Below are 13,203 nucleotides of genomic sequence, written 5' to 3' on the forward strand. Positions count from 1 at the left end.
TCCATAAATTGCCTGAGAGGTGGACAAAATGTGTAGCCAGCGAGGGCGCATACTTTGAATTAAATATTTGTTATCATTCTCTTGAAATAAATGTGTTTTTTTTCTTGAAAAAATACCGGTTTCATATGTATACACCTGGTAGTTTACTATTACCCAAAACCGTTCCTCCTTTCCCTTTCTCCTTTAGCTTCTGCTCTAAGTCTGCCAGCAGCATATTAAATATTAACGGACTCAATGGACACCCTTGCCTTAGACCTCTTCTTGTCCAGAAAACCTGCCCTTTTTTTCTTTCCTATTTTCACCCTAAACCTGGTTTCAGTAAACATTTCTTTTATCATCTACACCAACTTTTCCTTTGCATCATTCTCTTTCATTGCCTGTCAGCACTTTTCTGTTCACTGATCAAACGCTGCTTTGAAGTCTACAAACAATGCGATTCTCCAACCTTTTTGATAAGATTTCTGCATATATTTTATAGCCGACTGACATGAGAGTGATCCCTCTGAATTCCTCTACCTTCTCCCCTTCCCCCTTTTTGACAAGCGATACCACCAGTCCTGTCATCCACTCTTCTGGGCTTCCTTCTCCTTTCCAAACCTTGTTGCAGATCTTCCACATCCCATCCCTAACTCCTTCTCCATACTTAATCGCTTCGTTCTCCATCCCATATTCTCCTGTCGCCTTGTTTCTTTTTAGCCTATCTACTGCCTCAACCACTTCTTCTCTTGTTATTTTGTTCCCTTCCTCCATTTCTCCTTGTACTATCCTTCTTTTTTCCCCCAATAAAAATTAAACATAATTTTCTAAAACATCGGAATATTTTCTTCAATTTTCCAAACCTAACATTTTAAATCAAAACACAGAAGTAAAATTCTGAGGGCTTACTACCCGCTGTTAGACTCCGATACCCGAAAAGTATTTACAGCCCGCTATACTACTCATACGTTTATTTTTAATGTTAAGTTTATATGATTGCAAGATAAAACTCAGGTTCTACTATGAATGATTCTTGATTTGCGATCTCATGGGATCACAATCTTATTATCTTAAAAAGTATTTTGAACACATCTTTTGTAAAGATATAAATTATCATCAAAATATCGTCCATATTTTAACATTTTAATATGTGTAGTACAATTTATAACTGGTTCACATAAAACATTAATTTGTGGGAAAAAGTATACAAAACTTTGATAAATTATCATAATAAACTATATTTTAGTAAGAAACTTGTTTAAATTTCGTCAAAGTAGGACACTCGTTTATTATTACATAAGTCAGTTGATACAATAATTTTTTTAAATCTTTTTTATTTTTTCCTTAAGTTAATCTGATCTGCCATTATTATTTATTATACCTATGATTATACCCAAAAAGAGTATACTAAAAGGGGCTGTGCACTGAGTATTCCGGAAGTCAGAGACTAACGGACTTATCAGAGATTTTTTGTAACAATTTTTCCAAGGAACAATGTTACTTTCAGAACTTTTTTTCATATATCGCTTCATTTCCGAGAAAAGTGGATATTTCAATTTAAAAAACAACTTATATTGAAAAACGGCTCCGGCGAAGATTTGGCTTTTTATGGAAAAATAGTTGTAAGACAACCCAGATAAAAAATCAAGAGAAAAATTTATGTTGAAGTAATTTCACCGAAACCATATTTTAACGTTCTGAAGGTTCGTTTTAAATGTTTTATTATTTAACCATATAGAGGCTTCAAAATTAAAACAGTGAATAATGAAAGTTATGAAAATATTTACGTTCTGAATTGTACAATTAATTCAATATTTTATTATTTGCTATTTTAATTTTGAAGTCTTCATATATGAGTTAAGCATTTTAACTTTAAAAACAAACCCTTAGACAGTTAAAAGTGTTATAAAATTTATTCACATTTTCACTTATTTTTTCTTCCTGTGAGCTTCCTTTTTACATTATTTAAAGTTTTAGAATCCAAAAGAATAAATGAAAGTACCGAAAGCATTCTTGATTAAAGTTAAAACTTGATGTAGAATAATAAAAAGTTCAACATTGGGGCTTCGAATCTGCTTCCATGACTCATTACTTTAATTTAATAAAAATGATTAATTAACAATTTAAAAAATTCAGTCAGCAGTCTATAGATATATACAAATGCTCCTGCAAATGCGAGGTATCGACTAAGTCTCTTGCACACGTCTCGTTGCGCATATCCGAACCTAATCAGACGGCTGGATTCACCGGCTCGGTTTCCTCTTGGGTTTCCCGAATACTCCCAATACTACCACTCGACTACTCAAAGAATGCTCAGAGATCGCTCGAGGCTACTACTAAATCCCAGAAGGATTCCCATGCTCGCTAGATTCAAATACTCGATTCGAGCTACTAGTCAGGAGAATTACACAGTGTACAGTCCCTCGAGGTGAACAAAATCGGTTGCCTTTGAGTAAAGAAAAAGCGAGTCTGAATAGTGCTTTCAAAGAGCCATCCATCGGAATTCGGGGTCTCCATGGCTATCACTTTTGAAGAGTACATAAATTAGACGAAAAACATTTTCCAAAATACCTACAATTTTGTAATTGGTAGCTAGGAAGGTATGTCCATGATCCAGATTTTGTACAAATCATTCTTTCTACTCATAAATGGACCTTTACAAAGACGGTATATTCAATATGCATACCTGGAATCATCCAAACCGTATCCTCCATTTCTCATATACATTATTATGAGTAATTTAATTTACACTAATTTAGTCCGGTTGTTAGTTTGGCTCATTTGAATGGAGAAATATACGCCCAATTTCTGGAGAGAAAATTGCTTCCACTTCTCAAAGAAGTACCTTTAAATATTTGACAGAAGCTCATTTTCTAAGAAGTTGGAGCTCCTGCACACAGTTCGCTCTTTGCAAGAAAAGTTCTCAATTAGGTGTTTCACAATTTCTGGATCGGAACGCATGTTCCCCTCGCTCAATCACCAGCAAGATAAACCAATCACACTGTGACTTTTTTTTGAGACTTTATAAAAAAAGAAGTATACCAGGCATCAGTGCATACCAGGGAGGAACTGCTTATTAGGCTGGGAGATGCATTTGCCTTAATTATCCCCGAAATGCTTACCAAGACTCTTTCCATATATATAAAATTGCTCTTATCAGCCTTAAAACACTCTTAAACAATTTAAATTTTAGGCTTAGAGGCTTTAATATGACTAGAATACTGAAAAACATTCCTCAATTAATATATGAAATCAAAAAATAAATTTGAAAATTATAGTACGGTAGACAATGCACCCGAAGCAACCTTTTTCTATTGTTCAGCGCTGGACTCGGTTTCGAAGCTGGACGGCTCTCAACTGGCGGCTTCTGCATTATGTTACAGGGGACATTTAAATGGAATATAGTACATGAACTCTGTTGCGCCCTGCCATGGAGGTCAAGTCGAAGGCGCGCACAGTGGGAGAAAATGCACTTTTTCATTCAAAAATGTCCAGAGCCTTCAATTTTGGTCCGATTTTCATTTTTTTGTTTTTAATTAAACTTCATTAAATTCTATAGAACTTGACGCTCCGAAATTTTGTCTCCTTTATTTGTTTATTAATAATTTTGTCACTCAAAGAAGGGAAAAACTGAAATTTTGTACATAACAATTTGTTGCGTTTTTATAACTGATTAGGTAAACGTTTATTATCCCATTTGTTTGTTATAAACCAATTTTATGAACAAAGTAGCAAATAGTTTCCATTGAGTACTCAAGTCAAATGCTAAATAGAGGTCTTAATGAGACATTTCTACCCCCACTTTTCGACCTCCATGGTAGGGCGTAACAGAGTTCATACACTATTCCATTTAAGTGTACTCCTGTAACATAATGCAGAAGGCGCCAGTTGAGAGCCACAGCGATCCATTCTGAAAAATGCATACTGTATTAAGACTGTATTGGTCTGGGGAAACAAGGTTACACAGGCCGATTTTTGTCGTTAAGATCAATTTTCTTTTTCCCAAGGGTATTGTGGACTCTATCTGAGCACATGGACATTTATTAATTTTTTCAAATGGACTTGAGTTTTTCATAAAAATGAGACCTACGTTGTTGTCTCTCTTGATAAAAAAAACTACCCAAAAACCTTGAAGAACCTAATTTCTAATTATGCTACCGTTATTATTTTTTGTCCAATCTTTTACCCAGATGAACCCGGTTTTTTATCATGGCCACTTGCTATGATGTAGTTAAAAAATTACGAGCGTGGTGTAGTTTGGAGCTCGTCCCTTATCGCTGTCATACTTAAACAGCGGCCGCGAGCTTTGAAGCTGATTGTTATTTTTTATTAAACTTTTACTCGAGTAAACCCGGTTATACATCATAGCCACGGACTAAGTCAAGTAACTGATGGGATTAGAATGTTATAAGTTAATTCAACTAATTTAATACAATGCTTGAAACTTCCTGCGATGATGTTGTAGGTATACAATTACAAACGGCCACGAGCGTTGGAGGTGACAACAGTCACCTCTGGATGCTTTCTTAGAGCTACCATCTGCCACTCCACGGATTTTTAGTTGCTAACTTCCTGATGGTCAAGAAAGTTTCTTACAATCCGACAAGTGTTTATTATAACCGCCTTCTGAGCTGCTGCCAATACCCTACTGACTCATAAATGTTGAAGATGTTCATTGCATCTTGCGTGCACATTGCCTGTAGACGAAATCACAATGGGATGAATAGACGCATGTTTCACATTCCTCCATAAGGTCTTTACTTCATGCCTTAACTCGCTATACTTGTAGAGCTTGGTTGTATAGGTTGACTGCAAATTTCGTTTAAGCAGACAAGCAATGTCGATGATGTAGATTCTTCCACCTGTTTTTTTCTCGCACCACAATGTCAGGTCGATTGGCCCGGATGTGATGTTCCGTTTGGATAGTAACATTCCAATATAAGATGTAATCTTCGCTTCCTAAAATGGGCATTGGAAGGTATCTATAGAAAGGCATCCATTCTTTTAAGAGTCCTAGGCTTAGGGCAGGTTGTTGATGTATAATGCCCGCTACATCATTATGTATGTGCGTATATTCTCTCTGAGCCGTTACGCGACAGCCATCAATAATATGCTCGATGTATTCGTTGGTATCTCCACATAATCGGCACCAGTCAACCACGTCTCGGTTTAACACGGGTTTGCGATAATTCCTGGTTCTGACAACCTTGTCCTGTATCGCAATGACGAATCCTTCCGTCTCTTGATACAAAACACACTTTCTTAGCCAAATATTGGATGGCTCATTATCCAGTTCATTTTGATCTAACGTTTTGGGGTGCTCGACATGGATGGCTTTCTGCCTCCATTGTATTTCTAATTCCTCTATGATTTCTACCCTGATATTGAAGGCCCTATCTGAGGACAAATTTAAGGGCGTACAGTCAAGATCCGCTTTACAGATGCTACTGTAAAGCGCAACATTTCGTTTTCCGTTAAAATAGTCTTGCAACTGTATAACTTGTGACTCACACAGTTTTTTGACATCTAAAACGCCCTTACCTCCTATATGTCGTTTTAGAACTATCCTTTCAATCGCTGAATTTCTGTGGTGCATCCGGTGCTTCGTCATTTCTACGCGAACAATTCTGTTTAACTTTTCAAGGTCGGTGTTAGACCATTTTATGAGCTCGAAGGAGTACGTGAGGACAGAGATGGGATATGTATTGATTGTCGTGATTTTCTTTGCCGAGTTGAGAAAACTCTTCATAATCGATCTGAATCCCGTAGTTTTAAGACTTTAAGCAAATTGTCATGCGACACAGAAGGAAACGCTTGCTTGTAGTCAATGTATGCCATGTGTAAGTTTCTTTGATGCTCGCGAGTTTTTACAACATCCTTTTTGTTCTTCTGTAAGAATGGCATTATCGTTGCAATGAGAATATACCTTATCTTCAGTGATAGCTGTAAGACATTTATAAATTGTTGGAAGACAGGCTATTGGTCGAAATTCAGATGGATTTTGAGCGTCTGGTTTTTTTGGTAACATATACGTAGTACCCTGGAGCATAAAGCTTGGCATCAGATCTGAGTGTTCAATGATCTTCTGAAAAGACCTTGCCAACGCAAGATGCACACTCGTCAGGTACTTGTACCAGAAGTTATGCACCATGCCCGGACCTAGAGCTTTCCAATTACTTGTCCTTTTCAAGCCCGCTGAAACATCAAAAGCTATGATGTTTGTCTGTTGCATTTCCGGGCTATTGCTTGCCCTTGCTTCCTCCAGTTTGAACCACGCAGTGTCCAAATTGCATCCGTTCATTTTTTTCCAAACACCCGACCAGCAGTTAGTCATATCTTCCAATTGAGGGACTTCACTGTCTTGCTGCTTATTTGGCTTTACTCTCAGTTCACGATAGAACCTTCTTTCATGTGTCTGAAAGTTTCGATTTTGTTCCCTTCGCGCCCTACTTTTCTTCAACCGACGCAATCTGGCAGTAAGAACATCAAGTCTCTGTCGTTGGTAGTCTATAATCTCATCCAATATTGCTGGTGTTAATGTCTCTATGTGCCGAGGGTGGATGATTTTAGTAACATGGTTTATCAGATTTCTGGTTCTATTTCCTTTTTATATTGAGTTAAGCGACTCAATTTGCACCTTACTTTGCTGACATCCATATCCAACCTGACCTTCCATGGTTAATCTTGATCCCTTGCTTGGACAAAAACTGCATTTGCAGGCCTTGTTTTCCGGCCCAAAGTTCTAGCGGTCGCCACAGCTGCACAGTATACAAGAGTTTGCATCTCTAAAGCCGTTTGTGCTACGTTCAAATACGTAGGTAAAACCTTGCTGTCCAGATGTGCTATTAGTGCACGCAGATCATTTGTGATGTTTATTTTGGGCAGCTAATGCCTTAGTGTTGATTCTACACATCTGAACTCTAGTAAAGCATGACGAAAGTTCCTTTCAAGGTGCTATAGTTTTTCTGGGATTTCCCTATCCACATCATCGTTATTATTATCCGGATGTGGTTCTAATGGATCCGGTACATGACGTTCATTATCCCTAGCACCTATGCCTTCAGCATCAATCCAGTCTTCGTTATCCACATCTTCCAAGGCGAGTCTCATCAATAGGAAGCTGCTGTTCCACTTCCATTTTGATAGCAGCTATTTCAACAGCCGAAAGCAGTTTTTTTACAGATATTGAGCGTTTTTGATCTGCCAGATTCTGCTCATTTATTGTTGTGTCTAGCTCTGGGTATTTAAATAAGAAGAGTCTATGATGTTCTCTCCTCACACTTTGCCCACATTTCGCTGTCAAAAAATAAAGGCGCATAACATCTGTGTTCATATGGTATGTCCATTTTCGTTGCTTTTTTTGTTGTTAAACCTCTGCTTCTGCGTCTGGTGGTATAAAGCCATCCACCTCTGGAGGATGTGGTGGTTTTAGATCATCAATAGGTTGAGGAAGAAGATCAATTGCTCTTGCTTGACCGTTTGACGCAGCTTCCAGTTAATGTTCCACTGCTTACCGTTTGTCGCAGATGTTCTTGCTTGCCAGCTGTTTGTTTAGTGAGATCTGTCTGACCATCTTGCAGCTCACCGTCGCCACCGTCCCGGATTCTGTGGCCCCAGCTGTGGCTTCAGGGGTGCTTCAACGATCCTCGGGAAGCGGCATGAGTTTCAATATTTCTAGTATGCTCTCCATCGTTATTTGGGTTTTGGTGTTCTGATTAGTCCCTCTCCTCTTCGTTATCAGCCTATTTGGCATGGGAAATCCTGTCAGTAGCAATGCTACGGCCAACATTGCCGTCAGTCATGAGAGGAAAGGTCAAGCCCTACCGCGACATCAACGACATCAAATTATTATTATTATACCATTAAGCCATTTACCTCTTGGGTTGGGCGTGACTTACTTGGTGAAGAGGGGATTACTGTGAGGAAGGAGGTATAGGTTGTTTAAAATGATGAAGAGCCTCACAAAGTCGTCATTTGAGGTTCCCCACTCGCGTCCATTAGTATCCAAGGTATTTTGTTTGAGGAGCAATTCGCTCGACTGACACTGTTTTTTATTAACTATTTGTCGCCATACTTTTCTGTCCTGGCATACTTCTCTAGCTTTCTTTACGCCTAGGCATTTTCTCGCAAGCTTTCGTGTTTCTGTGGCTTCTTATGTCTCTTCTGATTAGGATCTCATTCACACATTCTAACCGTTTTTTCCGCAGTCTGCCCCTGGGCACGCTGCAATTTACTTTACCTTCATACACTTTTTTCGTTAGTCCTTCATCTTTCATTCTTTCAAAATGCCCGAACTAGTCAACTAGGCGTTTCTTCTGCACCACATTCTTTGAGGATTATCTCGTTACTTAGTTTGTCCATCTGAGTTTTCCCACATATTATGCACAGGAATTTCATGTCAATCGTGCTGATTTTACTCATATCCTTTTTTTATAGGTCCATGTCACGCTACCGTATAGCATAGTCAGCACAAATATAGAATTATGTATTGCCATTTTAGCTTCATTTGATATATTTTTACTTCTGACAAATGGGCCCTGATCTACCGATAACCGTCTTACTCTCGTTTATGCGCCTGTCTAGCTCCTCAAATATCTTTCCGTCCCTAGTGAATAAGCTACCAAGATATGCGTACTCATCATCTTGTTCTATTCTCTCATCATTTAAGACAATTTTTCATATTATTTTCTCACTCTTTCCTTCGAACACCATAGTGTTTGTTTTATTTAGATTAATTTTAAGGCCTATGCTCTTCATGCTTGTATTCAGTTTGATTCAGAATTCGTTTTAAGTCTTCGATTAATTCTGCATAACAAGCTTATGATATGCAAACGTCATTCATAGACACTTGTCCAGGAATACCACCTTGATCAAAGAGTTTTAGGACTTTATTTTTAAAATCAAAAATACAAGCTTATTCATCATAATCGATATTGTCTGCTTCAAAGTACTCCTTATCGACTGCAACGCACTTATGCCAGCGCTTGATCCAAACCTCGGAAACATTTTTTTATAATCGGTTTGCGATATAGCCATCAGAGCCATCTTTGATTTTGCCATGACCTCAGCTCGGGTGCTGTAACGCGTTCCGCGGAGCGGTTTCTTCATTTTCTCAATCAGCATCGGTTTTCGCTCCGCGAAACGCGTTACAGCACCCGAAATGAGGTCATGGAAAAATCGAAGATGGCTCGGATGGCTATACCGCAAACCGATTATAAAAAATGTTTCGAGGATTGGATCAAGCGCTGGCATAAGTGCGTTGCAGTCGATAGCCATGATGACATTATGCAACCTTGTCTAACACCTTATATAATGTCGAACCAGTCACTCAGTTTTCCATTAACCCTTATACTCACTTGGCTACGAGTATATATTGCTTTTATGAGCCATCCATTGACTCCGTACTCTTTCAGGACTTCCCATAGTTTACTTCTACCCATCTCGTCAAATGCTTTTTCTAGACCAACAAATGCACAGAAAACTTTTTTTCCTACTCTCAAACTTTTTTCTGTGATCTGCCTTAAGTTAAATATATTTTTCCCATATTTTTTCTTCGGTTATTTTCATTACTCTACGTGTAAGTATTTTTGAGTATATTTTATTTACGGTACTTAATAAGCTGATACTTCTTTAATTATTGCAGTTGCCTTCATCTCCCTTTCTTTTGTATATTAGTACGACATTCGCTTTTTTCGAGTTTTCTGAAACTTCTCCCATCTCGATACATAAATTTATCAATTCGTAGTCTATGATGTAAGTATTGGCCACCGTATTCAAGCATTTCAGCGTTAATCCTGTCTACAATATCAGCCTTACCGTGTTTTGTGTTCTTATTTATATATCTACCCTGAGTGACACAGGCTTTCTCAATTGAGTTTTCGAACGCATCATATGTTTTACATCGGAATTGTGGTGCCCTATAGCTTTATCGTCTAATAATTTCAATGCATTGTTCCCTCCCTGAAAATCACGAGAAGGATAAATAATTTCTATCTTCGGTGACATTTATTGATTTTAAAAGAATGGATAAAAGTTAATCGACAAAATCGATCTCATAAAAATAAAAAAATAAAAGTTTTTAAATATGCAAACATTTCAATCATATAACTGGAAGTGATGCAATATTTTCTGAAAACGATGAGAAGTTTCAATAATTTGCAACTCCGCTCACTCTTTTCCTCATTTAAAAAATACACAAGATTTTCTTGTCAAAATAAGACCTTTTTTTTGTTTCCCTTGATTAAAAAACTACTTAAAAAATTTTAAAAACATCGATTCCAATAATGCCACCAGAAATAATTATGTACTATCAGCAAAAAAGGTTCCACTGTGACGACAAACTCTCATCTTTTTCTTTTAATAAACAAAAGCTTACGCGCCGATATAGAATCACATTGGGATAAGTTTCAAGTACCTTACGAACACGACATTTGTTCCGGAAATCATTTTATTTATTCGTGAAAGCTCAAAAAAGATCAGGTTGTTTTGCCTTCACGTGAATGCTATAAGATATGAAGTTTTGACATGCCCCAAAATCTGTACATGAAGGGTAACAAATAACATGTCTGCATGGGATTGAAAGGATTTTTCGAATATTTTTACATTTTCTACTAACGGTAATTGTAAACTCCAAAAAAATCATACTGGTTTTGTAAACAGATTTTTCAATTGAGTCAATACAAGAAGGCATAAATATCCAACGCCCTTAAGAAAGAAGTTCGCATAATCTGAATATCTTCTAACAATTTGCTTTAATAGATCTTTATTCAAGCAATACAACTGCGAGGGTCAATTTTAGAGTCAAGGTTTCATCTATTTTCTTAAAAGACCTGCATGTCAGGAAATGTAGTACTTTTTATTACAGCTTATATTAGGGTAGCTGGTTAATAATCTCTCAAGTACTTTTATTACTCTTAGTTTTTTAGACTTGATAACATTTGAGATGTACATTAAGATCCACGAGAAGCAGGTCAGGTCCCGAGACAGGGCTAGTCGCCACCCTTGCTAACCTGTAAAAAAACTAGAAAAGTTTAACAATTGAGCTGCCGGATCGAAGAAGGGCACATAACTGATTTCGCTGGAAGTGGGAAGGCACCTAGAAGCTAGCTTTCTTAAACATGTTCGAATTTTTATTTTTGAAGACTATATATGGATGCAGAGTTTGAATGTGCATCTTTTTCCCCAAGCAAAAAATTTTAGGTTTTTTCGTTTTATAATTAAAGCCAAAAAACTGGCTTTTTTTGTACACGTTAATTTTCATTCGTTTTTCACTTCAACTCGTACTCAGTCAGACAGTTTTAACGATTTTTAAATAAAATTTTCAGGGAATGTAGTTTGAAATGTCTTTCGACTGATAGAGCAACAGTAATTCAAAAATTTATTTTAAAAAATTGTTAATTTTTGTCCGATGTCTGGCGCTTATCGGCCTTTTCTAACTTCCAGCGTTTCGTTTATCGAGCAGATTTTGAGCAGCAAAAAATGTTCAGTGAGAAAGTTGTTGACAATAGTACAAAGAAGTTTTCTGGAAAATGTGAGCCCAATCGAATTGATATTCAAGAAATTATTAACTTCTGAATTCGATAGCGGCTAGTCAACTTACGCGCTGGCTTTAGCGAGTCTCAGATCCCATTTATAGTATAGTTCACAGACGCAAAAAGAAAAAACTAATCAAGTATTCAGGTAGTATGAAAAAATTATGCATAAATAAATAATAATACGCTCTATTACAACAGGAATCTAAAACAAATTTATTTCTCGATTTTTCACTTTTTCCAATTCCACGAATTTAAAGCATTGAAAAATTCTCGGAATTAAGAATCCGCTGAATCTCGACCATTAGGTGCTTATGTTTTCTTTTACTTTTTTACAGTTTGTCTTAACACTCAACGCGGCAGGTGTCTTCAGGTGATAGCATCAGCAAATATCCCTAGTGAGTGTGCGACACTCACCTGTCACGTTGACGGCGAAAAATAAGAACCATTCTATTGTACATAATATTAAATGAATAAATTCTTTAAAATTATGCACTAATATTTATTTATGCGTAATACTTTGATATTACCTGATAACATGATTAGTTTTTATTTTTGGCGTTGGTGAACTGTGTTATAAAATGGATCTGAGATTCTCGCCACAGCCAGCGCGCGAATCGTCTAGCCACTATCGACTTGAAACTTTAATAATTTCTTGAATATCAGTTCGATAGGGTTGACATTTTCCAGAAAAATTCTTCTTACTGTTTTCAATAACTTTCACTGAAAACTTTTTGTTGCTAAAAAATCGCTCGATAAACGAAACGCTGGAAGCTAGAGAAGTCCGATGAACGCCAGGCATAGAAAAAAATTAACAATTTTTTTAAAATAAATTTTTTAATTTCTGTTACTCTATCAGTCGAAGGGCAATTCAAACTACATTCCCTGAAAATTTTACTGAAGTGAAAAGCAAACCAAAATTAATTTTTACAAAGAAGCCAGTTTTTTGGCTTTGATTAGAAAACTGAAAAAGCTACAACTTTTTGCGTGAGGAGAAAAAGATGCGTAATGAAATTCTACACCTAGATATAGTCTTTAAAAATTAAAATTCAAAAATGTTTCTGAAAGCCTCCAGGGGTCTTCCCACTCCCAGGTAAATAAGTTTATGTGCTCTTCTTCGATCCTGCGTGGTCTAAATGGCGATTAGGATAATGTCATGACAAATACTAATTATAAAAAAAATTCTAAATGTTATGAAGTACTTTTGCGACACCATTATTTTTAAATGGTCGGTTTTGAAAATTACATTACAAATACTATTTGCAGAAAAATAATTAAGATTGATTCAAGTTTTTTTAAGATGCTGCTATTTTTGACATGTCCAGTGCGGTATAAACTTGGCCTGTCCCGTAACTGGTCAGTCTGACCTCAAGTGTAGTCAAATCTCAAGAAACTAGGAGTAATAAAAGCACTTAGGAGATTACTTACGAGCTCCCGGACTATTACTGTTGCCAAGAATAACGCCCTATTTCCACCCACATGCTCAGAATATAGTTCCCCAAATTTTTTTTCGTACAACTTTAACCCTTAAACGGCCAAAACGCTACTACCGGTACACTGCTTTTCAACGGCCAATAACTAAGACTATTCGACTCTAGAAAAAATTGAGACACATATATTTTTATTGCTTAAGATCTCCTCTTTCCGACGGTGCCAATGAAATTCCTCAAAAAATTTACTTATTATCCCAAAATGC

The 13,203-nt window shown here is 36.8% G+C and overlaps 1 protein-coding gene across 15 annotated transcripts in view; it reads left to right on the forward strand.

The window, feature by feature from the left end:
* The window catches only part of LOC117174633 (colorectal mutant cancer protein), a 323,721-nt gene that overhangs the window by 156,995 nt on the left and 153,523 nt on the right, over window positions 1-13,203 (forward strand). The window lies entirely within an intron of this gene.

Source organism: Belonocnema kinseyi, chromosome 6, assembly GCF_010883055.1.
Source record: "Belonocnema kinseyi isolate 2016_QV_RU_SX_M_011 chromosome 6, B_treatae_v1, whole genome shotgun sequence".
NCBI lineage: Eukaryota > Metazoa > Arthropoda > Insecta > Hymenoptera > Cynipidae > Belonocnema > Belonocnema kinseyi.